Source organism: Martes martes (genome assembly GCF_963455335.1).
Source record: "Martes martes genome assembly, chromosome: 3".
NCBI classification, from domain to species: domain Eukaryota; kingdom Metazoa; phylum Chordata; class Mammalia; order Carnivora; family Mustelidae; genus Martes; species Martes martes.
The window spans coordinates 101,228,309-101,255,981 of record NC_137890.1 but is presented as its reverse complement, the minus strand read 5'-3'; the positions used below and the strand labels follow the sequence as shown (position 1 = coordinate 101,255,981).

General features: G+C 43.7%; 1 protein-coding gene across 1 annotated transcript in view; it reads left to right on the top strand.

The window, feature by feature from the left end:
• TMEM163 (transmembrane protein 163) overlaps window positions 1-27,673 on the top strand; it is a gene marked incomplete at its 5' end in the record, with an annotated part of 224,942 nt that overhangs the window by 156,142 nt on the left and 41,127 nt on the right. The window lies entirely within an intron of this gene.

The window sequence follows — 27,673 nt, the reverse complement described above, 5'->3', positions numbered from 1 at the left end:
TTCTCCTGGGAAGGCCCAGACTGGCCTCCAGATTGGATGTGGCCTTGAGGCTCCTGTGCAGAGACCCCTCCCGTTGCATTGTTGCTACAACCTGAGTGCTGACCCATCCGCTCTGGCTTACAGTCTCATTATTCTCTTTTTTATCATTTTTGAAAACCAAATTAAAAAAACTCTGAATAACGCTTAATGGTTTTACATTAATACATATTCATTATTTTAAAAGTGGAAAATCTCAAAGTGTGCAAATCAAAATCATCTCTCCTCCCACCATCCAGAGACCGTGGTTAATATTCTTTCCATCTCTTTAATGCATATACACAGGCTTAAGTGCGTTTTTACAAAACTGAGTTAATGTTAAGTGTTTTGTTGTATATTCTACTTTCTCCCCCACTCAGCTTCCTAGAGTGAGATTTTCTCTGTCATTGAAAAATCTTGATGGACTTCATTTTACGTGTCTGGTAATACTGCATCTTACGGGTGCACCGTTATTCACTATTCCTCTTTCATTAAATGCTTGTTTGTTTTCTCTTCATTGTAACACAGTGGCGAAGAACCTTGTATTTTCTTGCATGTGTTTGATTACTTTTTAGGAAGAAAATTCTGTAAGATGGAATTGCTAGTCAGAGGTACGATCTGTATTATTAAGTTGTTCTCTGAGAAGATTATGACAATTTATACTCCAACTAATAGTGCGTATTTTCATTACTTTTTTTTTAAATAAGAGGCAAAGTGATGTTCATTATAACTTTGTTTACTTGTCAAAAAAAAATTTTTTTTTTCTTTAAAACAGGGCCCTAGAGACCTCATTCCAAATTGGTTGTGTTTGACTAATAAAAATTTCTGGAAATGCTGTTAAAACAGAGTTTAGTTCACCTAACTGTACCCTCATTTCTCCATCTTGTTTGTGAGGATGTTATGACAAGCTTTTGAGAAATGCCTTCATAAAATCAAAATGTACAAAAAGCCAAGGCAATATCCTGGTTCACTAGGGTAGTAAAGTCATCTGCAGAGGAAATGAAGTTAGGCCAGTGTGATTTATTCTTGGTGAAACTTGGTTTAGTTGGACAAAATCTTGTTCATTTTGGAATGTTTGCAATAAATCTGTTGAATTGAGTCATCTAAGAGTTTGCAGTCAAGTTCTTATTAATCTTTAATTTCTAAGATCTATTTAAAAATACTGAAACCTGTTTCTAGACTTTAAGAATTATTTCCTCTTTGCCCTGATTCTTGTTCAAAGATTCCATGCAGATTCTGCACAATAACATTGAATGATATTTTGTATTTGGGGACAATGGGGTTTGGTACCTGGGTCTTGTTAGAGAACAGGAGCTTCTACTCAAGTCTTTCCTGTTGAACTTCCGTGTCCTCTTAAGAACTTTTATTTTCTGTGCCTTGCCTGGTTGGAAGGCAGAGAGAAAGAAAGGAAGAGGAAGTGGTGATTTTTTGATTTTTCTTTGTCTTCTAAAATTGACCATTTTTCTTGGGTTGTAGCCTACCTGAGAAGTTTGCTCCAAATGGTGCTTGAAAAGATTTCCTTTTTTTTTTTTTTTTTTTGCCTTAAATATCAAAAAGATGTTTTTCTGAGCTCAGCCCATTTTGGACGTATGTCTAACACAGATGTCTGCACTGTTTTTTTGATGGTGACTTTGACTAAGTTGACTAAGTTGACTAAGAGTATTTTCTTAAATCTCACCTCATCTGAGTTTCCTACTGTCATGATGATTTATTTATGGGCATCCTTTCTTTCAGTCTTGACATTTTCCAAGCCAGTGTTCATGGTTTCAGCTGGGACCAGAATGAGTCCCGAGGTTAGGAGAGGTAACAGCGATAACATTGCCCAGGAGACGGAAGAGCCCTGAGGTGGCAGTCTCCTTGCCACATACTTCTCTAGAAACTGTAAAGCCCTTATACTTAAGAACTTCCTTTCATACTTGCTCCTCCCCTTTCCTACCCAACCTCGAGCTATATTAGAGCAGGATTTGGGACTCTGGGACTTTCTTTTGCAAGTATTCTTTGCAAATGTTAAGAATTTATTGTATTTTCCTCTGGAGCATTTTCTGTGATTTTCTCTGAAGTCTTTCTAAAGCTTCTTTACAAACTTTTCAAAGTTCTTTCCCCATCATCTTTTCCTCCTCTTCCTTCCCTCCCTATCTGTCTCTTTCTGTACAATGCATGTGTGTATGTATACACACACACACACACACACATACATACACAGGTGCTCACACACACATGTGACACACACATGCACGTGCACACATCATGTACGGAGAAGTGTAGAGGAGCCAGTGGAAGGGAGAATGGAGGGACAGAAGTGAGGTGTTGATGAATTAATTACCAGGAAGTTGAGATTTGTCTCTAGCTATGTTGAAGATAGTCCCCCACTTAGGATTTTTCAACTTCATGATGATAGGAAAGCAGGACTCATTCAGTAGAAACCACACTTCGATCTGTGAATTTGGATCTTTTCCTGGCTAGTGATAACGTACTACGGCACTCTCTCGTGATGCTGGGCAGTGGCTGCTCTCAGTCGACTGTGTGGTTACAAGGACAAACAACTGATAAACTTAAAAGCACTCTGTACGTGTCTAGCCATTCTGATTTTCACGTTCAGTGCAGCATTCATAGTAAGTTACATGATCGAGTCAACACTTTACTATAAAACAGGCTTTGCATTAGATGATTTTGCCCAACCGGGGGCTAAGGTAAGTTCAGTAGGCTAGGCGTATTAAATGCATTTTCCACTTAAGATACTTTCAACTTATAATGAATTAACGGACATAACCCAATCAACGGGACATAACCCAATCAAGGAAGATGTGTAGTTCTGTCTGGAAAATAGTCTGTGATTGGAAAGGAGTTTAGGAACGTAGGAGATAGACTTACTCGAGTCAATTAGTTTCTTGCTAGAAACTGAGTTATTTGCCTCCTCTTTGTTTTGAGGTGAGGCATTTTTAGAGGATGTAGTCCAGGGGTCAGGGCTTATACTGTGCATGATGAGAGACTTCGTCTGTTCACCTGTCTCTATCAGTATGCACACTGCATCTTGCTGTCTCATAGCAGTGTTTTACATAAGCTTTTACCATTAGCTTTCCCAGTGAAAATTTGATTGGGGTTGGTCAAAGACAAGGCATAGAAGATGAGTATTAACCATGTCCTTCTTAAAATAAATTACAATGGCCCTGTTGGGACAAAACCAGATGGAACTGTAGCAACAGTAACATTTGGAAGTGATTTCCTCAAGGACCTATCAGCCAACTACATTGCTGGACCATATTCACTACTGTGTCTAAAGTAATGTAAGCTCTGGTTTTAGATATAATGATGTTAGTAACTGCATAAAGGCTCATGTCAGGCAGTCGATTTGTCTAGCCAAGTTGTACAGTGGATTTTAATTAAGCTCCTCTCTGAGAGATGGTTGACATGGGTAACTATTTTCCTTAAAATATTTTACAAACTGGGTAGCTTTATTAAATTCTATCATCATGTGAAAGGATCCTGAAGTGTCCCTTTCTTTTATTAAGCCAGAGAAAAATGGCTTTCTTCTCTGTTGGCATCAGAAAAGATAGTGCTCAATGTGAAGAGTGGAAGTAGGCATGGTTTTTGACTAACTGGACGCTGAGGAAATCGAGTCTTGAAACGGATGAAAGGCTGATGCCAAGAACTGTGGTTGGTGCTGGAAGCAGTCACACCTGGGCAACATCCCAGACCTGGCCCAAACCATCTCTCCAGTTTTTTCTCTAGCTTGGTGGATGGATGTGTGAATACAGGATGGATGTCCTGTATTCATGCCTGCAGCTTTCTTACCCACTTGTTCTCATGAAGTTCTTCTTCCTGTTGGCTCATCACTTCACTTCTCTTCACCTTACTGCCCTGAAAGACATGCCCTCCTCTTTTCTGGTTTCTATACGACCAACCCGTCTGTCCGACTGATGGGGGAGGGAGTGGGGTGGGTAGATGCCCCGTGAAGTCCAACCAGAAGCCAGGGCAGGTTTGAGAGTGTTTCACAAGTGGTGTCCACCTCACTCTTCGGTGTGTGGGGCAGGCACAGGTGGCATGTGTGGCTTCAGTGGGATTTTCCTTAAATGTAGACTTAGAGGTTCAGGTTCCTTTGCGTGGTTCCAAACTGTGCACACTTGCAGCTTTACCCCAGAAGTCAGTCTCAGAAGCACAGCATCTCTTCCACTGGCTGCACCTTCAGACAGTATTTACAGGGTCACACCAAAGGAAGCTAGGGTCCTGGAAATGCTGCTTGGGGACTGGTTCCGTGCTGAGAGGAAGAACACAGTGCTAAAGTTCAAAATGAGAAGAAACTGTTAGGCGGCTGGGGGCACATTATTTACTGCAGCGCCGCTCGCTCTCAGGGCCCCACGGTCCTGGGACGACGCGTCGGAGCACACACTGTTGGGCCCACCCCGGAGGGTCTGATCAGGAGGGAGGGTGTAAATCCCAGAAGCTGCCATCATAACCAGTTTCTGGGTGGTGCTGGAGCAGCACTAATTTAACCTATTCGAAGATCGAGTCTGAACAGCTGCCCCACATGAGAATCACTGGAGGAGCTTTTAAACCTCTTGGTGCTCATCAGGCTACCCATGTGACTCCAGTGAGCAGCCCACTTGGAGAACGTTGTTCTAAGTGAGTGTGGCTCATTTTAATGTGCTTATGAGTCACCCTGGGAGGTTGAAATGCAGATGCTGGTTCAGGAGGACTGGAGAAGGACTTGAGAGTCTAACAAGCTCCCAGATAGTGTCAGTGCTGCTGGTCAGTGAGCCGCATTTGGGTTCTGAGGCTCTAAACTATGGAGTAGAACAGGGTGTCTCAACGTCAGCTCCCTTGACATGTTGAGCGGGGTGATGACTTGCAGGGCTGTCCTGGGCATCACGGACTCTTTCGCAGCCTCCCTGGCCTCCACTCACTAGATACTACTTAAACCTTCCGCCCGGTTGTGACAACCAAAAATGTCTCCAGACAGCATCAAATGTCTCCCCAGGGGGTGTGGTGGGATAGATCCCTCGCCTGGGTGCAAACCACCGGAGTAATATGACTTACCGAGGCTGGACCCCGGGGTCCTTCCCCCCTTTCTTCACATTTCTCTGTTAGTGGAACCTTGATCCAAACAGATCCACTAAGTGCCTGGAAGGGCCACGCAATTCGTCATACTGAGATGAATTATGTAGCTGCTCCTTTGCCAGAGGGAGAGGAAGGCGGCAGGATAGTGAAGACATAGTAGGTGTCTGAGAAGTTGGGGGGGAAGTTTGAATGGGGGTGCAGAAGTGCCCTAGTCATTTTCTCAATATTGGGATTTGAAAGACATTAGTCGTAGCTTTATTTTTAAGGGAGATTTTGCTTGTCCCCATTTGCAGTGATCTCTGAGTTTAAAAAAAAAAAAAAAATTGAATGCTACCCCTCAGCTCCTTTCTGTTAAGTGAAGTTTTTGGCATGTGACCTTTTAACAAGTCCATGAATAATTCTCTTAATTGACCGGCTGGTGATGTTTTTATTCCATGATGTCATAGTTCAGCGACAGCACGCATACTCTGCGCACCCCCCCCCCCCCACTGACAAGCTATTAAGTCAGTGAGGGGTGCAAATGGCATATGTCTTTCGTGATTTTGAATTAGAAGGCTTTTTTTCACAGAGCATGTTAATGGTTAATAAAATTACTGTGTACACATGCGTCAGTCTTCATTCACAGACCCTAATTCTCTAATTTGGCTGAACGACCTCTGCCATTAAGGGTGCAGCTGGAACGTGGAGTTGTGATTACCCAGGGCCTCATTATGTTAGCTCTGTGAGGGGTGGTGTCATTCTTTTCCATCTGTCAGGAAGCCAATGGGCTGGGAATTAGGAAGGCGGTAGGCATCGCAAGGGCTGCTCAGAGCCACACGGCATTTCTCTTGTAACACGTATAGAATCTGATCTTTTCTTCCCCTTTGTTTAAAAAAAAAAAAAAAAACAGTGGCAGGTTACCTTAATTCATAATTATTGGGCAGACAACTTAGAGCAAAACAGGGTACTTACAGCAATAGGGCAAACTGTAATGAGCCTTAGATAAGCCGGTAGAATATGATGGTGGGAATAATACAGGACTTTGCTTTTTGTTGTTCCCATAATCCTTCACCCCAAGTGCCTGGCAACTTGTCCCTACAAGACTGCTTCTGTTGTTGGCAAAATAATGGTCACAGTTGATAAAGTCTCTGTTAGATCTGAGGCCTGCACAGATACATTGATTATTTACAGATGTGCCCACATTGTGGGATTTTGGGGGAGCAAATTATCCAATCCCTGGACCCACAAAACCCCACCATATCAGCTCCTTAGACATTGTTAGTGCTGGAATAGTTTACAAGACCAATCTGCTTAGCTGACACTCAGTTTTTCTCACTGGAACTGGCTATTAAGGGACGTGGCTTCCTGTGTTTCTTGTCTCTCTGATCCATTGAGCCAACATTTTTTCTTTTCTCTTCAGGGGAATTGGGTGGTGGACTTTACCAGCAGTAAGTCTCTGCCTTCTGTGGGGAAAATGCCCCAATAACCAGTCCTGGCAAGATGCTCAGACAAAGCCCATCAAAGGACAGTGTCTGGTTCTCAGGCTTAAGGGTGCTCAGGAGTCCTTGGGGAAGCTTAGAAAGCCCCCAGAATCTGTGCCCACCCTCTCCAGAAACGGTCCACAGTGGGGCCGTGGTGTGGAAAGTATAATAGGTGCCTTAGGTCATGCTTTGGACAGACAAAGATGCAGAACGAGGTGAGAAGCAGGGTGCTGGGTGGCCCCAGCATGGGCTTCTAGGTTCTGATGGATGAGACCCACAGCCCAGCCCGGCAGCCTGAAACACGCTCCTTCAACTCTTGGAATCTTGGTTGGTTCAGCAGCTCCCAGTGGTCGATAATTCTATCTGAACGGACAGCTGTGAGCAGTGAATGGAATAGTGTAGACAAAGCCTCTCCCCAGGGCCTCCCACTTAGGAGCTCTTCTTCATCATACAGGGCTGGGACTTACTCGTCAAAAGGAGCAGCTCTGTCCTCTGACATGTCTCCAGTGTCAGGATCGCTGGTGTGTTCTTCCTAAATGAAATTTATGTTCACCCTTTTGTGCACAGAGATTACGGTGTTTTGTGTGAACTCATCGCTGCCCTTTCAAAACTATTCTTCATCAGTCCAACATACGCTACCCGATTTGGTTCTCTTGGCTCTGCAGGTTGACCCCATTGGGAATTGGGGGACCCTGATGTCTGTTCCCTGGGCACCACCAAGAGAATGCCACCCCCTAAGAAGGACATAGAGCAGGGTTCACGTGCTGACATGTCATGTTTGTGGTTGGCACAGGTAACGTTTTGGACCAGACAATTTTTGGTTGTATGGGGCAGTTCTGTGTATAGTAGGGTGCTCATCAGCATCCCTGGGGCCTGTCAGTAGATGCCAGTGGTACCCCTGCCCCAAGCTGCTTGAGTAGGAAACATCTCCAAACACTGCTAAATGTCCCCTTGTCCACTGGGGAACAAAATTCCTCTGGTTGGGAACCAATGACTGGCCTGTGCCCTAGACCAAAAATTCTCTAGCCTCTTGCTTCATAAAATACCCGGATAGCTTGGTAAACGTAGACACAAAACACTGGAAAATAACAACCCCTGCCTAGGCCCTACTAGAGGGTCAGAAATTTTAAGATGGAACCCAGGCATCTGAATTTTTACAGGGCCCACAGATGATTCTGATGAGCAATCATTTGGGGACCCAGAGGTTACCCGGCATGGTCCCTTTGCCAGTGGCTCTGTGTAGCCTTGCTTATTACAATTTGATTCTGAAGGTAAGCTTACTATCTGCCATTACTGGGCCACAGGGTTGGTAATGGGAAAGTGAGGTGGTAGATGAGGAGCCGTTTTGGACTTCAGGGGGTGAACTGTGGGCCCCCAACACAGGGATGTGGGACTGTGAGCCAAGAACAGGAGAGGAGTTTGCATTTGGATCAGTTACATTTTTTGCATCATCCAAAATGACTCACTTAGGATTTTGTAAACTCTGTGCTCGGCACTGTGCTTATAAGCTCTATACATGAATTAACTCACAACATTTGTACTGCTGTCCCATTACACAGATGGTAGAAATGAGGCAGACAGAGGTAAAGTAGCTCTCCCGAGGTCATAAATTGCCAGTAAGTGCTGACGCTGCAGAGTAACCAGATGCCCATTCGGGAGCCCACGCTTGGAGCCCTGGTCTTCTGCCTCCGGGCAGGGGGCTCAGCGGGTCCCTCATGGGCGCTGCTGGCACTCAGGGCATTCATTATGCTGGATTTCACAGAAGACAGATATGATCAGTCCTGGCGAGAGCGGTCCATGTCCTCAACTAATGAATTGACCATTTGGTCATTTTTAGGACATTGCTTTGATTCTCTTTTTGGGGGAATGTGTGGCTCTGTCAACTACAGAGTGATAGGCTGTCTTATTAAAATTGTCCTGTCCAGGGCACCTGGACTTGGTGGAGCATGTGACTCTCAATCTTGGGGTTGTGTGAGCCCCATGTTGGGTGTAGAGATTACTTGAAAATAGAATCTTAAAAAAAAAAAATGGTCCCTTCCTTCCTTTTCTAAGGTAGTAGTTGGATAAATTATGACAAGGTTTTTTCCCTCTGCTACCGCCCTTTACACTGGCATGAGAGTTTGCCTTTCACATGAGTATGCTGAGGGTGGGACTGGTCATGTGAACTGTCTTTACCTCTACTTGGTGCCAGAACACGGCCCTGAATGCCATTCGGCACATGGTTCCACACCCCTGCTTCTCACTCTAGTTGCTCCCGTGCGGTGGGCGTTCCTGTGTTTTAGAGATTGCTTATGTCACTCTCCTTTCTGCCTTTCCGATTGAGCTTTTCCAGATGACTGAGCCCTCAGGTCATCCCTGCCCTTCAGGACGGTGTCAGCCATCAGGGGGGACTAGTGGCCAGACTCTGTGTTCATCTGGCTGAGGGAAGCTCCCGACTCTGTCTCCGTCCTGTTTCTGCCTCCTTGCCCGCAGAGAGACGCAGCTGTTTTCTCTGCTGATTGGAGTCCGGCGCCACACCAGATCTTCCTGACTGCTGCCAGTGGAGGGGGAGGCAGTGGCTTCCAGAGGCAGATATGGAATGACTCAGAGGGGGACATTCTCCCTTGTATTGACTTTGGGGTACTCACAGCCTTGCTTTTAGATCTGGGAGTTGCTTACAGGATTATAGGGAATGATAAATTCCTTGAACCGTTGTGCCCAATTGGTTGGACATTTGAGTCTGGAAGAGTGGCCCAGTTCTGAGGGCCCTGGGCAGATTTCCTCCACAAAAATGGGAGAGTGTTGACGCTGCTGTCCGGGATCCACATCCGGTTTGCTCCTGTGGATGTGGGCGGTCAGACTCTGAGTTCATTTTCCATGTTCTCTCTGAGAACCTGGGTGCAGGTGGTTGATGCAGCAGTGATTCTAGGAATGATCCCAGGGAGCAGAGCAGAGAGGAAAGGGTGGAGGGGGAGGGTGGAGTAGACTGGGAGGAAGGAAAAGCCAGTGAAGATGGGGTCTTGTGGCTACTTCTGTGGTGGGCGCTGGATGCCACCATCCTCTGAGAAGTGTAGCACTTGCCACCCCGGGCTGGGGCCCTGTCGGAGAGCACGGAGCCATTCCTTGGGGCAACAACTGCAGCCTGAGCTGGCCCAGGGGATGGAGGGTGGCTTCCAGACCATCCACGGCACCTCCTAGACCTTTCAGTATTCCAGGCGTTCCCACCCTGTGTTTACTTTGAGTTGTCCTTGTACTTACTCAGCACTATGGCACGTTATATTTAGGCTCCTTGATTTCTCCATTCCTAAGCTAGGCAGGATGATAACGGGTGTGTAAACACTGGTGCTTGTCTATTACGGCGGTGGGGTGTGTGATTTAGGGACCAAATCAGTGGCCCATGTAAGTGCAGATCTGTGTATTAAAGGGAAGTCTTCATGTTTTGTGAATCTAATAAGGGATAGCGGTGTAGCTCCAAGTTTCAGAATTTTTAAGAACTGGCTCCTTCGGGCAAGGGCTTTAGGATTAATCGTTAATGTGCTTTTCCCAAGTTATAATAGAGTGAGGCTGTAGTATTTTAATATTCAAATAATTAAAAATCATTTTTCTGTTTAGAAAACCAGTGCCCCAACTCAGTGGATGAATAACATTTTCTTCTAAAATACTCTCTTTTTGTATTATCTATTTTTTTCTCTCTTACTCTGGGAAATGTCAGCCCTTCAAAATAGTAGAGTGTATAGGTCACAAAGAAGTTGCAGAAATAAGTAAGATTCAGCTAAAAACATGGTGAATCTTTTCTTTTCTTTTTTTTTTTTTGGGCCATCTGACAGTTCTGGAGTAATATATGAAAGGAAGTCCATAATTCACACATTGCTTAGTGTGAAACTTGTATTTTTTTTCTCCTAACTTGCTAGTAGGTAAATAATACCTACTGTTCACTTACATTTTAGTTATACAAATAAATCTGTGTCTCAACCCGATTGATTTAAAATAAAAATCTTGGGGCGCCTGGGTAGCTCAGTGGGTTAAAGCCTCTGCCTTCAGCTCAGGTCATGATCCCGGGGTCCTGGGATCGAGTCCCAAATCGGGCTCTCTGCTCGGCTGGGAGCCTGCTTCTCCCCCCCACCCCCCACGCCTGCCTCTCTGCCTACTTGTGATCTCTGTTGGTCAAATTTTAAAAAAAATTAAAAATTAAATAAAAATCTTTAGTGAGCCAGAATTCCCACTGCTACCTTTAGACTAGATTTTTAGAATGTCAGGACCTTAGTACTTAAGTCGAAGTTGCTAAATTTCTAATAAGGACACTGAACTCTAGAGAGGTTTTACTATTTTTGTATTTTTCCCTAAATTAGTGGCAAAGATAGATCTAGAACCCAGGACTACTGAGCCCCACCCCCAACACAATGACTCCAACAATACTACTGTTTAAGTTAAAACATTCTAGATATAAAACTGTGCAACATATGTGTGTGTGTGAAAAATGGACAGAACACCCACCTAAGGAAAGTTCCAGCTTGTCTACGTTTCAAGGCCCAGATCTGGATTTGAGTTCCAACTCAACTATCAACATTCTTTACAATCCTGGTCAGGCTGTGGACTTTTCCAAGGCCTTCCTCCACTCTCTCCCAGAATCCCTCTCTCTCAGCGCTTTTAACGTGTCAGAGGCAGCATTGAGGAGAAACCCATAAGGTCCAGAGAGTTCTCTGAAAGTCACAAACTCTTGCCCACATGCCAGGGGGTGTTTGCCCCAGATCATTCGCATCCATAGAACTTGGCCCTAAGATTGAGCTTCAGACAGGGCGTGCTAAATAGTGGGTTTTACCAGAAGTCCCAGATATGGAAGAAAGTGCTACAGAATCAAATTAGGAACATTATCTTTAGCATTTTACTTACGTTCAGTATCATCCTACGGACATGCAGCATTTTATCCATCATCTTATTTATGTTCACAATTTTGGGAGGGAAGTCGTATTTTTAAAAATGTTTTTACCATTCCTATCTTACTCATAATTGAAAAATTCCGTGTCTTGGAGAAGGAGACATGCACAGTTGAGTGGGGGTAGAAGCGTACTACATTGTCTCAGCAACAGTGTCGTATCCCCCACCCCCCAAGAGCACAGCATCAGCCTACATCCCCTCACGGTGCAGGACCCACAGGAGACGCCCAGTTAAAACCTGATGAATTTGCACCAAGCTTGAGACTTGGTAGAGAGCAGCATTTGTCGTCTTCACCAGGATACAATAAAAGGAAATGCTAAGTGTGATGTAGCTGGAGAAGGCATTTTTAGAAACTTTCTTTTCATTGTAAAAGTACAGCATACAGAAGAGTAAAAGGGGAGAAAGTCCCATCTTTTCACAGTTGTTACTTTTTAGCGTATTTTCTGCCCCAAATATTCCTCCAGCCTAGATTAGATTAATTTGTATTATGTATTTCTAATCTGTATACGTAAGATTTTCTATCCTGCTGTTTCCCTTATTATTTTATCATTTGGACCCTTTTTCTTTTTGACAAAAGGCTCTTACATGGCACTTAACAGTCTACTGAATTGATGTCTCATGGGTACTTTTCCGCACCTCTTGTGGCACATTGAACTTCAGCACTTTTAAATATAAATAATGCTGCTATGAACATTCTTCTGCAGAATGCTTGTCCTTTAGGGATAGATTCCCAGGAGTGGATCAAAGGGAATGCATGGTTTAAGCCAATTACTTTAAATACCATAATCAAGTAGGCTAGCAACGCTGGAGAATACGTTACTGAGGAAATGAGAGAGTATTTTTGAGGGATGAAAAGAAATAAAAGATTCAGTTGACCGCATCGTGCTGATAAGCGTGTGTCCTGTAGGTGTCACTTCCCACAGAGAAGGAAGAGTAGGGTTGGGGCCCGCTGCCTCTGCCCAGGGTGGGAGTTCCAGGGCTCATCGGGGGCTTCCAGCCTTGTATATGTGTGTTTGTTGAGTCAGTGAGAGTGTTCGTTCAGAAGTGGGTTTCTGGACGTATCTGTGACCCTGGGATGGTCTGCTTTTCAGGGTGGGCTAAACCTTGAGTGGATTCCTGTCTGCAGCAATAAGGCTGCCCTCTGACAGTTTATTCTGTCATGATTCTTAACAGCCAGCGACCTGCTCCAGCTCTAGGTGCTGCTTTTTGGAGATAGGTGTTTTTTTTGTTTTTGTTTTTGTTTTTTTTAATATTTATTTATTTCTTGAGGAGAAGAGGGAGGGACAGAGGGAGAGAGACTCTCAAGCAGATTCCCCACTGGGCACGGAGCCCTATGTGGACTTGACCCCATGCCCCGTGATCATGACTTGAGCTGGAATCAAGAGTGAGACACTTAACTGACTGAGCCACCCGGGTGCCCTGCTGCTAACATCGAACTTTTCTCTTTCAAGAACCTTGCTTGGGTCTGTCAGTTTTGCTGCAATAACAAACACCTTCCAGATCTCAGTGACTTCAAGCACAAATACTAATTTCTCAGTCATTTCCCACTTAAGCCAAGGTCTGATGGTAGCCCTGCTCCACATGAATCCTTTTTCCAGGTCTTGGGCTGGGGAAAGAGCGCCTCCTTGAGCATTGCCCTGCTTATTTCACAGGATGAACAGGGCCGAGCCAACCGTGCAGAGCTCTTGCTCAGAAGTGGCGTATGTGGTGTAAGGCACCTCTACTCACATTCTGTTGGCCAAAGCGAACACCATGTCCAGGCCGGCCAGTGGGTGGGATGCATAATTCCCCTACACAGAAGTGTTGAGAGGCACATGGAAGAGAAGGAACGTGTAGAATCAAGTTTTTGAGAACAATGATACGAGCTACCACGGGCCTACTGGGAATTGACCTCTTTCGTTTCTTCTGATTTCCATCCCCTTGTCTCCTGCTGTGCAGAACCTGGCTCTCAGCATGAGCTGTCTTGACCCTTGTGCAAGGAAGTCTCCAGAAACAAAGGATTTACTAACCTAGTATGTGGCCTTCCCCAATATTCTCCTGTCATTTTCCCATCAAGAGGTGGCATCTCTCTCCCCTCCCTTTAGTTTCAGGAGGCCACTTGTAACCAACAGAGTGCTCTGGAAAGATGCTGCATGACTTCCAAGGAAGCCCTGGCAGCTTCTGCCTGATTCTCAGGGAACACTTGCTCTAGGGGAGTCAGCTGCTCTGCAGGAAGCCTGACTACCCGGGGGGCGGGGGTGTTGGTTAACCACTTGGGTCGAGTCCCAGCTGAGCTTGACCTCCAGTCATCTCTACAGTGGGATGAAGCATCTCTGTTTTTGGTTCTTATTATTTATCATGGATCCAAAGTCCAGTGGAAGACTATCTGATTAGCCCAAGCTTGGGCTGGGTGACTTGGTTCAAGGGCAGGGTGCATTTACTGTCAGTTCTCCCCTTGAGGACAGTGAGGTTGGAATGGAGGATTGAGGCCTGCTACCACTGGAAGGAGAATGCGAATGGTGCCAAGCTGCCCCAGCAGATGTTCACGATGGGACCGCCCGAGTCAGCTATTGAAAATGCAAATCTAATCCTCTTACTCCACCATTTTCAAAGCAGTCATGGGCTCTGCATGGTTTTCCGAAGATAGGGTCTACACCTTGGCTTGGTACGTGAGGTTCTTCAGTGTTGACCCTTGCCCTCCTTCCTGCCCAGCTTCCTGGCTAGGACCTTTCATGGATCATTAACTCCAGCCTTACTCGGGCACTTGGGATTCTTGAAAAACTGATCTCGTCTACTTTCAAGGTTATAAATACAATGTGTGCTGATGACTCCAGTTTATGTTCCCACTTGAACTTTTCTCTGAAACTAAACTTTTTATCTCCAACACCTTTGCAACACCTCCACTTGGATGCCTAGCAGACATTCCAAACTTAGCATGTCCCAAACTGAACTCCTGATCCCCCCTGCCACCTCCCAAAGAAACCTGCATCTCTTGTGGTCTTCCCTAGCTCAGGAAATGGCATCTCCATCCTTCATTTTTTATAGGTCACAAACCTTGAATCACTGAGTCTTGTTTACTTCAAACTGTATCTGATTAAAACTTGTCAATGGTACCTTCAAAGTGTATCCGTGACCAGACCAAAACTTGAAATCAGAGTATGTCCCATGGCTCACCCCTTCCATGCTTCGGTCCTGGTCCGGGACCCATCAGTTGTCACTCTCACCTGTGTCACTGCACGACCTTCAACTGCTCTCCCTGGTTGTCTTAGCCAGGCATGAGTGATCCTGTTAGAACGCATAACATCATGGCATCCCCAAGTCAGAACCTCCAGGGGCTTCCTATCTTTTTAAAACCCTAAATCCTGGGCACCTGGGTGACTCAGTTGGTCAAGCAACTGCCTTCGGCTCAGGTCATGATCCTGGAGTCCCAGGATCGAGTCCCGCATCGGGCTCCCAACTCCACAGGGAGTATTCTTCTCCCCTCTCATGCTCTCTCTCACTCTCTCTCTCAAATAAATAAAATCTTAAAAAAAAACAAAAACCCTAAATCCTTTCAGTGACTCTGAGAGCTTTCATGACCCTTATCTTCTGACCTCACCTCTACCACTTGCCCTCTTCCTCACTCCTCTTCAGCCCATTGGCTGGCTTGATGTTCCTGGATCACTTCAAGCAGTCCTCTGCCTCAGAGCCTTGCTCTTGCCTCCACCTGGCAGCTTCTCACCGCATGTTCTGCATGATTTGCTCCCTAGAACGGTGCCTGGCACAAAATGGGTTTGTAGTGAAAATGTGCTGACCAAGTGAATTCTGATATGACTTTGCACATACTTCCCTTTTCCAGGACTATACTTGTCACTTCTGCTTACCAAACCAGCTTCTTTCGGTTCTTTCAAAGTCACCTCAAATCTCCTCTAGAAGATGCCTGTGTGATTTAAATGCCACCTTTCTCTACCCTTTGAGGAAAAGGAGTATCTTGTCATCCTGTCTAGTGCATAGCAGGCTTTTGAGCACTTGGTAAACCCTAGGAAATAGCTCCCTCAGTCTCAAGATTGACATAGTGCTTATTTTAATAGGTGGTACTTGCGCATTGTTTAAAAAATACACAGAAAGCATGATGGGGTATGAAGGGAAAAGCAAGCCTCTCTTTCCCCTATGTTTTCTGTAGAGGCTGTTATCATGTTCTGTGCATAGACAAGTAGTTATGCATTGAGTAAATATTTAAGAAAAAGTTGAAATTGATAATTGATCTGACATGGAAAATTCTTATGTGGCTCACTTTGAATAACCAGTTTGCCTAAGTAGTGATTCTGAACGTTCTTATTCTCTTGAAAAACAGAGGCTCACCCTGAAAATCCTTTTAAAATCTTTCTAAGACCCACCAGTCCACTGCTTATTTCACTCAGGTGAAAATCGTGAAACAGCAGCAGAGCTGCCTTGGATCTCACAGGAACCGGTGGAAACCAGCCCCTCCTCACCTCCACTTCTGCCCTCTGCTAGCATCATCTCTTCTGAGGTTCATTGTGGAGTTACCTTCCCTTTGGTCTCCCTGCTTCCGTTGGCCTGTTAGCAACAGCATGGCCATCACCATCCTATTTATGTCATTTCTTTGATGAATCCTTTGTTGGTTTCCTGTCCCACTCAGAGAAAAGGCCCCAGGCCTGGGTATGACCTTGAGGCCCTGCATGGATGCTGTATTCCAGCCATGCTGGCCTCATCGCTCTTCACTGAATAAGCCCAGTTCCCTCCTGCATGGGAGCCTCTGCCCTCTGTTCCCTCGGTCCACAGTGCTCTTCCCACGTAGCTGCACAGCTCACTCTCCTTTCTTCTAGGTCTTTGGTCAGATGTCCTGTCATCAGAGAGAAGCGTGACTACTGTGTATAAAATAACATTCGTCATTCTCTTCCTTTATGCTGCTCTCTGCATCCCGGGCTTATTTGCTCACCTTCTTATTGTCTGACTCTTGTTGTGTAAGCTCCATGAGAGCAAGGAATTACTTTCTTGTTTGCTGCTGAATCCTTGCACTAGACCTTAATAGGTGTTGATTGGTGTTGGTTGATGGGTTGAAAGAGCCTGGGTCGTGAGTGACAGCACGCAGTCCCCTTGCAGTGTCTGTTGGAAGCATGGATACTGGGTAGGGTTTGGCAACTATTAGGGCAGCTGCTTTCTCTTCCTGTCTTTCCCTCCACCTCTCCACACCCCAGAAACAACAGTATGAGGTGTGGGGGCTCCAAGAGAATGGCTTCGGGAGGCCAGGCTCAGGAGCTGCCTCTCTGGCTAGGCTCAGGGTATCTGGCTGTCTGGGCTTTCCTCCTCAAGCCTAGCGAGTCCCCAGGAGACCCTGCCAGCCCCCACTTCAGCCTCACACTACCTACTCAGAAACGCTTACTACCTCTCCTCTTTCCGCCAGTCTCAAAATCAGGGTTGTCCTTGTGTCCTTACCCACTGTCCGGGTCCAGTTGGTTTCCGAGTTCCATCAGTTTAGGCCCCTGTCTTTGCCTGTCGATCCCTCTCGGCTGTCCTGGTCCCTGTGTGGGGAGTCATCACTTTGTTTTCTGGGCCGCCAGCATTGTGTCCCAGCTGATCCGCTGCCTCTAGTTTGTTTCCCTTCACTCCTGTCAAACCCACCCACAGTCAGAGGGTCTTTGTGAAGCACAGAGGACGCGTGTGTCTTCCTTGCTTAAGCTCCTCCAGTGACTTCCTGTCGTCACTCAGAAATGTATTTCACCTTGATGACCTTCGCCCTATCTGCATATCACCTATGCTGTTATCTGCTGAATTTTTACCTAAATGTAACCTTAATTTTCCCCTAAGGAATAATATCTTTGAAGGCTTGTGGTGATAATTAGGTTTTTCCCTACTGTGTATTGAAATATGTACCTATTAAATACAACACTCCGGGCCATGCACCATCTAAGAGCCTTGGTTTTGCACCTGCCATCTTGGGGGGACTTTCAGGACACAGAGGGACATTCTTCATGTGGCACTTGCATTGCTGCTCTCCTTAGGCCAAATGCTCCAGGAATATCCCCTTCTCCCCCCCTTTTTTTAAATTAAAAAAATTTTTAAAATTGAAGTACAGTTGACATACGATATTAGTTTCAGGCATACAATGCAGTGATTTGACAATTATAGACACTACAAAATGCTCACCATGATAAGTGTGGTTACCATCTGTCACCATGCAAAGTTATTACAGTATTACTGACTATATTCCCTGTGCTGTATTTTTCATCTCCGTGACTGACTGACTTTATATTGGGAAGTTTGTATCTCTTAATCTCCTTTGTCTATTTCATCCATTCCCTCCCCTCATGGCAGCTACTAGTTCTCTGTATTTAATGGTCTGTTCCTGCTTTTTTTGTTTTGAGATTCCACATGGATGTGAAAGCATATGGTGTTTGTCTTTCTCTGACTGACCCATTTCACCGAGCATTATACTCTCTAGGTCTGTCCATGTTATGTGAATTGCAAGATTTCATTCCCTTTTTTATGGCTGAATAATATTCCTGTGTGTGTGTGTGTGTGTGTGTGTGTGTGTGTGTGTGTGTGTAGTACATTTTACTTATTTATCTGTTGATGGGTCTTTAAATTGCTTCCATATGTTAGATATTGTAAATAATGCTACAGTAAACATAGGGTTGCATATATCTTTTAAATTAGTGTTTTTATTTTCTCTGGGTAAATAGAAGTAGAATTACTAGATCATATGGTATCTCTATTTTTAATTTTTTTGAGGAACCTCCATACCATTTTCCACAATGGCTGCACCAGCTTGCGTTGCCACCAACAGTGTAGGAGGGTTCTCTTTTCTCCATATCCTCACCAACCCTTGTTTTTTCTTGTCTCTTTGATTATTAGCCATTCTGACAGGTATGAGGTGATATTCTCACTGTGGTTTTGATTTGCATTTCCCTGGTGATGAGTGATGTTGAGCATCTTTTCATGTGTCTATTGGCCATCTGGATGTCTTCTTTGGAAAATGTCTGTTCAGGTCATCTGCCCATTTTTAATTGGAGTATGGTGTGTTTTGTTTTTGTTTTTGTTTTAGTGTTGAGTTCTATAAGTTCTTTGTATATTTTGAATATTAACCCCTTATTGGATATATCATTTGCAAATACCTCCTCCCATTCAATATGTTACCCTTTTGTTGATATTTTCCTTCACTGTGCAAAATGTTTGAGTTGGATGTAGTCCCAATTATTTATTTTTGCTTTTGTTTCCCCTGCTTGAGGAGGCAGATCCAGAGAAATATTGCTAAAGCTGATGTTCAGCAATTTACTGCTTGTGTTTTCTTTTAAGTGGCTTTATGGTTTCAAGTCTTACATTTAGGTTTTTAATTCATTTTGAGTTTGTTTTTGTGTATGGTGTAAAAAATGGTCCAGTTTCATTCTTTTGCATGTAGCCATCCAGGTTTCCCAAAACCATTTACTGAAGAGACTTTCTTTTCCCCATTTTATATTCTTGCCTTCTTTTTTGTACATTAATTGACCATTCAAGCTTGGGTTTATTTTTAGGTTCTATATTCTGTTCTGTTGATCTGTATGTCTGATTTTGTGCCAGTACCATACTCTTTTGATTGTTACAGTGTTGTAGTTCATTTTGAAATCTGGGATCGTTATGCCTTTAACTTAGTTCTCCTTTCTAAAGATTATTTTGGCTATTTGAGGTATGTGTGGTTCCATATAGTTTATAAGAGTATTTTTTCTAGCTCTCTGAAAAATGCTGTTAGCATTTTGATAGGGATTGCATTAACTCTGTAGATTGCTTTGAGTAATGTGGCTATTTTAACAATAGTCTTCCAGTTCATGAGCATGGTTTATTTATGTTGTTGTTACATTATTTACGTTGTTTTTGGTTTCTTTCATCATTGTCTAATGATTCTCAAAATATATATCTTTCACATCTTTGGTCAAATTTATTCCTAGATATTTTATTCTTTTTTATTTAATTGTAAATGGGATTGTTTTTCTTAATTTCTCATTCTGCCACTGCATTATGAGTGTATAGAAACACAACAGATTTATGTATTAATTTTGTATCCTGCAACTTTAGTGAATTAATTTATTATTTCTAAGAGGTTTTTTTTTTTTTGGTAGAGTCTTTAGGATTGCTCTATATAGTATCATGTGCAGTTAGTGACAGTTTCCTCTTTCTTTCTTTTTTTTTTTTTTTTAAAGATTTTTTATTTATTTATTTGACAGACAGAGATTACAAGTAGGCAGAGAGGCAGGCAGAGAGAGAGGAGGAAGCAGGCTCTCCGTGGAGCAGAGAGCCTGATGCGGGGCTCGATCCCAGGACCCTGGGATCATGACCTGAGCTGAAGGGAGAGGCTTTAACCCCCTGAGCCACCCAGGTGCCCCAGTTTCCTCTTTCTTACCAATTGGGATGCCTTTTCTTTTTCTTGACTGATTGCTATGGATAGGGCTTCCAGTACTATGTTGAATAAAAGTGGTGAGAGTAGACATCCTTGTCTTGTTTCTGATCTTGGAGGAAACACTTTCAGCATTTCACCATTGAGTATGTTAGCTATAGGTCTGTCGTATGTGGCCCTTATCATATTGAGGTATGTTCCCTCTAAATCCACTTTATTGAGTGTTTTTATCATGAATGGATATTGAATCTTGTCAAATGCTTTTCCTGCATCTACTGAGATGATGATATGATTTTTACCCTAACTTTGTTAATGTGGTCTGTCATACTGTTGATTTGTGCATATTGAACCGCTCTTGCATTCCTGGAATAAATCTCACTTGATCATGAAGAATGATCCTTTTAATGCATTGTTGAATTCAGTTTACTGATATGTTGTTGAGGATTTTTGCATTTATATTCCTCAGAGATGTTGGCCTATAACTTTTTGTTTTGTTTTGTTTTTGGTAGTGTCTTTGGTTTTGTTACCAGGGCAATGCTGATCTTATGAAGTGAATTTGAAAGTATCCCTTCCTCTTCTATTTTTTGGAATGGTTTGAGAAGAATAGTTATTAGTTCTTTATCCCCCCCTGCTTTTCCAAAGCCTCTTTTCCTCATCCTTTTTAAAATTTTACTGAGTTTTTTAATTTCAGTATTGTTACCATACAGTGTTATATTGGTTTCAGGTGTACAAGGTATTAACTCTTCTTTAAATGTTTGGTGAAATTCTCTTAGGAAGCCATCTGGTTCTGGACTTTGGTTTTTGGGAATTTTTGATTACTATTTCAGTGCTGTTACTAGTAATCTGTTCATGTTTTCTTATTTCTTCATGATTCAAATTTGTAAGATCGTATGTTTCTATGAATTTATCTACTTCTTCTGGGTTGTCCAATTTGTTGGCATATAAGTTTTTTGTTTTTTTTTTTTTTAATTTTTTTTTAGATTTTATTTATTTGACAGACAGAGATCACAAGTAGGCAGAGAGGCAGGCAGAGAGAGAGAGGAGGAAGCGGGCTCCCCACAGAGCAAAGAGCCCGATGTGGGACTCAATCCCAGGACCCTGGGATCATGACCCGAGCCGAAGACAGAGGCTTTAACCCACTGAGCCTCCCAGGCACCCTGGCATATAAGTTTTCTTAGTATTGTCTGTAATTATTTGAATCTCTGTAGTATAAGTTGTAAATTCTCCTCTTTCATTTCTGATTTTATTTAAGTCTTTTTTTTTTCTTGATGTATCTGGCTAAAGATTTATCAATTTTGTTTATCTCTTCAAATGATCAGCTCTTAGTTTCATTTTTTGGATTTTATTTAATTTATTTCAACTCTGATCTTTATTATTTCCTTCTTTTTACTAACTGTGGACTTTTCTAGTTCCTTTAGGTATAAAGTTCAGTTGTTTATTTGTGATTTGAGATTTTTCTTAATTTTTGAGGTAGGTCTGTATTGCTATACACTTGCCTCTCAGAACTGCTTTTGCTGTGTCCCAAAGATTTTGAACCATTGTGTTTCTAATTCCATTTGTATCTGGGTGTTTTTTTAAATTTCCTTTTTGATTTCTTTCTTGACCCATTGGTTGCTTAATAGCATGTTTAGCCTCCACGTGGTTGTGTTTTTTCCACTTGTATTCTTGTAATTAACTTCTAGTTTCATCTCATTTTGGTCAATAAAGATGCATGATATGACTCCAGATTTACTAGATTTGTTTTGTGGACTTGTTTTGTGGACTAACACGTGATCTGTCTTTAATAGCATGAATATATCCATGTGTAGCACCTCTACTTTGCATTTTCACTGAAGCAGGGCCCCACAGTGCTAGGTCTTCATGCTTTTGCTCACAAAGTGTCCCCTCGGCATGGAATGTCCTCCCTAGCCTTCCATTTTTTTCTGCTTAATGATTCCTGTCCATTCTTCTAGACCTAGCTTAAATGTCACGTTGCAGGAGTGCCTGGGTGGCTCAGTCAGTTAAGCGTCTGCCTTCTGCTCAGGTCATGATCTCAGGGTCCTGGGATCGACCCCTGCACTAGGCTCCCTGCTGAGCGGGGACTCTGCTTCTCCCTCTCCCTCTGCCCCTCTCCTCACTCATGCGCTCTCTCTCTCAAATAAATACTTTTCAAAAAATATTAAAAAAAGTAAATGTCACACTGCAGAGTCCTCTTTCCTTCCCACTCTGTCCCCAGGTTGTATCTCACGACGTTACTATGTTCATTTTGTTTCTTGCCCATTTTCACATTCATAAGTAATAACTTCCTGTGATGATTTTCAAGTTTCCATCCTACATTTGTGCTCTCCGGAGACTGCAAATAGATTATGTTTTCCTTAACTTCAAGGCTTGGCATGTAGACCTTAAAATGTGAATGACTGAAGTACAAATCCCCTTCTAAAAAAAAAAAATGCAGTTGTCCCTGGTGGAGCAGTAGCTGTGGCTGTGATGGCTGACAATAGGTGAGAACAAGAGTGAGACTTGGCCTGTGAACCCAGGGAATGGGAGGAGTTTACTGGATGGAAGGAAGTGATGCATTCATTAGCAGAGAATACTAAAGGCATGGTGCTCCTGTGCAACAGCAGAGGCTGCCAGCCCACATAAATTTACCTGATCCTGATGAGTAGCTTTTGGGTTTCCCTCCCTTCCTCTCTCCTTCCCTCCTTCCCTCCTTCCCTCTCCCCTATCTTCCCTTCCTCTCTTTCTTCATTTTTCTTTCCTTCTTATTGAGAAAATATAGAGAGAGGACAGATAGATAGAGACAACATAGCTATGTACATATGCACTGATGAATCCGTATTTTCAGCACAACCTTGAGAGCTCCATCGGCTGATACGTAACTGTCTACATGCGCCCATTTAAATTATAATTAATTGAAAGTAATTAAAATGAAAATTCCATTTCTTCAGTTGCTCTAGCTACATTTGAAGAATCAGTAGCCACATGTGGGTAGTGGCTACCATACTGGACAGTGAGAAATAGAGCACTCCATCATCACAGAAAATTCTATTGTACTGCATTGTTGTAGAATCTAATTCTCTTATAAATCCCTCATGTTGAATTTTGTCTTTACCATTGAAGCTAAGAAAAACAGTCCTGTGTAAGTGAGATTTTAATTGGCGGGTCTTAGGTTGTACATTCATACAGATATAAACAAAGGGCCATTTGTTGAGGAAGGTGGTTACATGTGAGTTGGTGGTTACACACTGAGGAGATGGACGATCTTACCATGGCGAGTGTATGGACCGCTTTCCTGGAGACCTCTGGTCTGAGGAACCATTCACACTACAGCCTATTCACTGTGTAGCAGATGGATGAGGACGAAGGTAGAGAAGAGAGATGGGAATGTCGGTGTGAAAGGAGGTGGGATCTAGAGCTTAGGAGAATAAAGGGAAGGAGGAAGATGGTGGTCTTGAATTAGTGTTTGGTGTAGGCATTATAGAAAATGAGACGTGGCTCATTCCTCACTTTCTTCTTCCCTTTTTCCTTTCTTCAAATGGACTTTTTGGCTTTATTTAAAATGGCAGAGCACATGAAGGGAGAGAGAATCTAGCTAGAATAAAATAACACCAGAGACTGTGCATCCCTAAGTACTATGTTTGTGCTCATCACCTGTCTTTTGTTTTTCATTACTTCACATTTGAACAATGGCCCAGATTACAAGTGCTTTGGGCATCAGGATGAAAGATGATAAATAAAACATTGACACTTTAAACTGTGGACTGAACTGATTAATTGCCAGGGCTGCTGTGTTCTAGGTCTTTTGTAAATTAGGGGATGACTAGACAAAACTTCTCCTGTTTGGCTGTTTGGATCTGATAAAAAATAATTTAGAACTGGTATAGGACTCAGGCTTTATTAATGGGAATCACAGACCTCCAAACCTATAATTGACAAGGGACCAAATTTTCAACCTGACATCATTTTGTTTGTGAGAGAGTATCTGTCAGTAGGTTTTGCCCTTGTAATTTCATTGGCAAAAAATATTAATGCTTACTACAAGGTTATTCATAGAATTGCAGTGGTGTGCACAATTAGTAATCTGTGGCCGTTAGCAGAAGAAGAAGAGATGACCAGTGGCTTTAGTCATTTCTCAGGATTTTACTAGTCATCTTTCGGATATTAAATGTGTCTTAGGGAAGACTATTCTAGGCTCTGTCTTGACTGTGCATCAGAAACACAGGAAGGGCTTATTAAAATACAGATTACTGGACCCCATCCCCAGAGTTTCTGATTCAGCAGATCTGGGGTGGACTCAAAAATTGGCTGTTCTAACAAGTTCTCAGGTGATGCTGATACTGCTGTTCTGTGGACCACTCTTGGACAACTGGTGGTCCTGTGGGAGTTCCAATTCAACTTCTATTGGTGTTCATTTAGGGGATTATGTTGATGGAGTCATTGCATTTGCCTCTTTCTGACTCAGTGTTTTTCTCCTCTGGGGTTTGGGCAGGAAAGAGAAGGAATTTGCATTCATTCCAGTGACCTGGCTGCTCAGTGCTGTCAGGCCCATGGACACATTGCCCTTTCCTGGCCAGGTCAGCCTCTCCTGGTGAAGTCCACATGACATGCTGATGGGGCAGCGATCCTCCATTGCTTCCCCTTCTGCTCCCTCCTAAACTAGGAAGCATCACACGGTGACAGAAAGAAGCAGTATTTGTAGTGTTGGCTTCTGACCCAAATCTTGCCTGCCTCCTGGAGGCCACCATAGTCCCAGGGTGGTGGCCGTGTGAGGATGCGATGTGGGTGCCGAGAGTCTTTGAGTGGCCAGGTGGTTGACTGGGGCTGGCTGCTGGGAGGGAGTCAAGAGATCGGGTTGTGTTTCTAAGTGGACCTCAAACTCCTTGGGTGACCTTGGACAAGCCTCCTAATCCTTGACGTCCCCATTTTGACCATTTGTGTTTATGGAACACACCTCTTTCCTTCCCAGCTTGAAAAACAGCAGAAAAACAGAAACGGCGATCTGGTGAGTGGCCTCCGGGGCATTTATGCACGGCTGTGCAGATCTCTGAGTGCCTGAGGACAAAGCTGCTGTGTAAACACAATATATTATTAATAAAATGTTAAAAAATAGCATCACACCCTCTGCTAATAATAGCCGGTTTAGGCTGGGGGAGCAGCTTTGACATGCAAGCTCCCAGCAGTGGTGAAGGAAGGGTGACTATGGTGTTTGAATTTGCAGCACATTTAAAAGAAGATGAAAACAGGGCTTTGCAACATTTTTGAGCATATTCACAGGTATGTTGTTGAAGAAAATATGATTATACTTGTGTAAAATTCAACTTTAATAAACCAAAGCATGAATTTCTTTTGATTTTCATTACATTTTGGAGTGGTTTTATAAGGTGGGCTATTCAATAGGCATTTTGGCTAATGTATTAGGAGTGTCCTTCCCCTTGTATTGGTAAGTGGCTGATGCACCCTTAAACTCCATGGGGGGAACACTTAGAAATTATCTAGTAATTACTGAATCAGTTAGCAAATACATCTATTCTCCAGATGCATATGGGGCATCTGCTCTGTGCTCCTGTAGATACCGAGATGGAAAAATAGGGTTCGTGCCCTTAAGGGATTTGTAATGTAATTTTCCTTCAAGATACATGAGCAAGATAGTATGAGCAAGATAAGGAGACCATTGCATCTTTTATGTTTGTCTCCTTAAGAAATGTAAACAAAATTCAGATCCCCTCTTGGTGCATTATAGTGGTGTTTCTGCAGTCATCTGGAAAAAATGGGTTCCTGCAGCATCACTGTTGGCTTTGTTTCTTTCCCCGGCCCCAAGGAAGTATGGAGATGAAGGCTCTCAGAGGATGTTGTATAAATTGTCTGTAGAAGGTCTAGCACCCAAGTGGTGGCTGCCCTGCCTGTGTCTCAGAGAGAGAAAACTGCTTGGTAAAAAAAATACACTGCACATCTCGTAGGGACCATTAGACCTCTTCCTTCACCAGCTGTGGTGACCACTCCCGCCTTGCCTTCTGTCCGGGAGCTGGGGCTTCCTGTGCCTACCGTGAAGCTCCCTCAGGGCAGGGCCCCAGCTGGGTCTAGTTGCAGGACTCTCAACCCCAGTGCCTCTGGGAATTGCCTGGGAGCTTTGACACAAATGCAGATGCTTGGGTTCACAGCCCCGAGATTCTGATACAGTTGAATTGGTGCGGTCCCTGGGCGACTGTTCAGAAAACTCCCCAGGTGAGTGCAGTTTGTCCCTGGGTTGAGAAGCGCTGAGTTGGTGGTTAACTTTATCTGAAAGAGGGAATTAGAGTCTGTGGCAAATGCTCAGGAATTTTTTCAATGGAGAAAAGCTCAACTTACATTGGAGGCCTATCTTGACTTGAGGCTCTTTTTCTGTAAATGGGACCCCCTCTCCCCAGAGTGTGCAGGTCGGAATGGTTATTTCAAGTGCTGGTCACAGTGGCCCATACCTTGCTTCCCCATGGGCACAGCTGGGTCTTGGGGGCCAGTGCCTTGGGAGCACTGATCCCCTGATCCCCCGATCCCCAGATCCCCAGGATTCTTCAGCTTTGCTCAACTATCTCGTCACTAAAGGGCCTCCAGTAGATGGACCTCATTCCCTCATGACGCCCCTCCTGGCTGCAGCCCCTTTTGCCCTATAGCCCTGCCAGGACTGAGATTACCAGCCCCAGGCTTAGTGCCTCATGTCAGTGTTCTTCCCTCCTGCCACTGCCTTAGTGAGTACTTACTGCCTGAATTATCTTATCTCCTCCTTGAGTCTGTGTGTCCCCCAACCCAGGCTCATTCTGGGGATGTACGGCAGTCATGGCGGATCACTCATTATTGTGCATGGGTCCGGGTCCTTTTTTGCTCAAGATCCCCAGCCCATTCATTATTTTTCCTACAATCTCTATATTTTGTGTTATGCACTAATCTGTGATGATCCTTTCTTTCTGTCTGTTTTTGAAAGACTAAAACCTACAATTAGAGTATGCATTAGAAGCCTAATGACTGGGCTCCAAGCAGCCTTATTTACCTGCTTATTTCTGACTTTGAGGTTTGGGGGAACATGTCTGTCCATGGGCTCATTAGGATTCTAATTAAGTAGGTGTTACTTCAAAGTTATAGGGGCAATTTTGGGTTGTTCTGTTACCCAGAGAAGGGAATCCAAGATGGACAATGAAAAATGATTTGATAGGTGAGAGAAAAAAGGGCTCAGGAAGCTGCCAAGTGATGGGGACATCAGGTTGGGATAGGAATGACCTAGAGCTAATGGTAGTCATTCATTTTTTCTCTATTTTGGTTTTCATTTGGTGTTCTGACTCCTGTATTACTATCATCATTTCCTCATATTTACTTTCATTTTTCATCTTTGCTTCTCCTGCACATTGTCGCGTCTGGTTTGCTAGAGAAAGCTCCTACATCCTGAGCTCCCTGAGATGTCCTACCAACCCCTGCCCCACACCCCCTCGTTCTCCTCCTGCCGCCTTCTGTGCTGGTATCTCGGTTGAACTCATTCTTCCTTCCCTCCTCTCCTTTCTTTTTAAAGAATTGCTTCCTTTTGGCACAAACATTCTACCTTTTGTTGTCACCAAATTATTCTTCCTTCCAGTCTTTGGGAAAATACAGTGGTATCTATCACGTCATATCGGGAAGAGACATCCAGAATGGACTTTTCCTTTGTTTAGGCCCACATCAATGGGTTATTTATTTATTTATTTGGATGCTCATTTTCATCTTCAGGTGGGAAATATTATTTCCATTTGACAGGTGGAGCTAAAAGAAGTTGAGTAGCTTGACCAAGATCAAGCATATTAAATGATAGAGCTTGGGATGTCTCAGGCCAGAGCCTTCACTCTTGGCTATTAAACTCTGAACCCTCCAGCTGGAGGTAAACTGGCATATTGTGTTGCCAGGC